The following is a 2,500-nucleotide window of genomic DNA, read 5'->3' as shown; positions in this document are numbered from 1 at the left end:
ACGTCAGCCATCTCAGCACCTTGGAACCCCCCGGGTGGCACAGGGCTGGATGGGGCTTTCGTATAGCAGGGACGGTGCTGCCTCACGCTTCGCTCGCTGTTCGCCGCTCGCCGCTCGCTCGCGCAACCTAAAATGGCCAGTTTTGGCCCGTTTTTGGGCTGTTTTGGCCTGTTTTTGGTCCGTTCTTGCGTGGCACGGCGACCGTCGTGAGCGGAGCAAAACGTCAGCCATCTCAGCACCCTGGAACCCCCCGGGTGGCACAGGGCTGGATGGGGCTTTCGTATAGCAGGGACGGTGCTGCCTCTCGCTTCGCTCGCTGTTCGCCGCTCACCGCTCGCTCGCTCAGCCAAAAATGGCCAGTTTTGGCCCGTTTTTGGGCTGTTTTGGCCTGTTTTTGGTCCGTTCTTGCATGGCGCGGTGACCGTCGTGAGCGGAGCAAAACGTCAGCCATCTCAGCACCCTGGAACCCCCCGGGTGGCACAGGGCTGGATGGGGCTTTCGTATAGCAGGGACGGTGCTGCCTCACGCTTCGCTCGCTGTTCGCCGCTCGCCGCTCGCTCGCGCAGCCAAAAATGACCAGTTTTGGCCCGTTTTTGGGCTGTTTTGGCCTGTTTATGGTCCGTTCTTGCGTGGTGCGGTGACCGTCGTGAGCGGAGCAAAACGTCAGCCATCTCAGCACCCTGGAACCCCCCGGGTGGCACAGGGCTGGATGGGGCTTTCGTATATAGCAGGGACGGTGCTGCCTCTCGCTTCGCTCGCTGTCCGCCGCTCGCCGCTCGCTCGCGCAGCCAAAAATGGCCAGTTTTGGCCCGTTTTTGGGCCGTTTTGGCCAGTTTTTGGCCTGTTCTTGCATTGCGCGGTGACCGTCGAGAGCGGAGCAAAACGTCAGCCATCTCAGCACCCTGGAACCCCCCGGGTGGCACAGGGCTGGATGGGGCTTTCGTATAGCAGGGACGGTGCTGCCTCTCGCTTCGCTCGCTGTCCGCCGCTCGCCGCTCGCTCGTGCAGCCAAAAATGGCCAGTTTTGGCCCGTTTTTGGGCCGTTTTGGCCAGTTTTTGGCCTGTTCTTGCATTGCGCGGTGACCGTCGAGAGCGGAGCAAAACGTCAGCCATCTCAGCACCCTGGAACCCCCCGGGTGGCACAGGGCTGGATGGGGCTTTCGTATAGCAGGGACGGTGCTGCCTCTCGCTTCGCTCGCTGTCCGCCGCTCGCCGCTCGCTCGTGCAGCCAAAAATGGCCAGTTTTGGCCCGTTTTTGGGCCGTTTTGGCCAGTTTTTGGCCTGTTCTTGCATTGCGCGGTGACCGTCGAGAGCGGAGCAAAACGTCAGCCATCTCAGCACCCTGGAACCCCCCGGGTGGCACAGGGCTGGATGGGGCTTTCGTATAGCAGGGACGGTGCTGCCTCTCGCTTCGCTCGCTGTCCGCCGCTCGCCGCTCGCTCGTGCAGCCAAAAATGGCCAGTTTTGGCCCGTTTTTGGGCCGTTTTGGCCAGTTTTTGGCCTGTTCTTGCATTGCGCGGTGACCGTCGAGAGCGGAGCAAAACGTCAGCCATCTCAGCACCCTGGAACCCCCCGGGTGGCACAGGGCTGGATGGGGCTTTCGTATAGCAGGGACGGTGCTGCCTCTCGCTTCGCTCGCTGTCCGCCGCTCGCCGCTCGCTCGTGCAGCCAAAAATGGCCAGTTTTGGCCCGTTTTTGGGCCGTTTTGGCCAGTTTTTGGCCTGTTCTTGCATTGCGCGGTGACCGTCGAGAGCGGAGCAAAACGTCAGCCATCTCAGCACCCTGGAACCCCCCGGGTGGCACAGGGCTGGATGGGGCTTTCGTATAGCAGGGACGGTGCTGCCTCTCGCTTCGCTCGCTGTCCGCCGCTCGCCGCTCGCTCGCGCAGCCAAAAATGGCCAGTTTTGGCCCGTTTTTGGGCCGTTTTGGCCAGTTTTTGGCCTGTTCTTGCATTGCGCGGTGACCGTCGAGAGCGGAGCAAAACGTCAGCCATCTCAGCACCCTGGAACCCCCCGGGTGGCACAGGGCTGGATGGGGCTTTCGTATAGCAGGGACGGTGCTGCCTCTCGCTTCGCTCGCTGTCCGCCGCTCGCCGCTCGCGCAGCCAAAAATGGCCAGTTTTGGCCCGTTTTTGGGCCGTTTTGGCCAGTTTTTGGCCTGTTCTTGCATTGCGCGGTGACCGTCGAGAGCGGAGCAAAACGTCAGCCATCTCAGCACCCTGGAACCCCCCGGGTGGCACAGGGCTGGATGGGGCTTTCGTATAGCAGGGACGGTGCTGCCTCTCGCTTCGCTCGCTGTTCGCCGCTCGCCGCTCGCTCGCGCAGCCAAAAATGGCCAGTTTTGGCCCGTTTTTGGGCTGTTTTGGCCAGTTTTTGGCCTGTTCTTGCGTGGTGCGGTGACCGTCGTGAGCGGAGCAAAACGTCAGCCATCTCAGCACCCTGGAACCCCCCGGGTGGCACAGGGCTGGATGGGGCTTTCGTATAGCAGGGACGGTGCTGCC

The sequence above is a fragment of the Musa acuminata genome, unplaced genomic scaffold (genome assembly GCF_036884655.1).
Source record: "Musa acuminata AAA Group cultivar baxijiao unplaced genomic scaffold, Cavendish_Baxijiao_AAA HiC_scaffold_175, whole genome shotgun sequence".
In the NCBI taxonomy this organism is placed as follows: domain Eukaryota; kingdom Viridiplantae; phylum Streptophyta; class Magnoliopsida; order Zingiberales; family Musaceae; genus Musa; species Musa acuminata.
Note: the sequence above shows the minus strand (reverse complement) of the source record.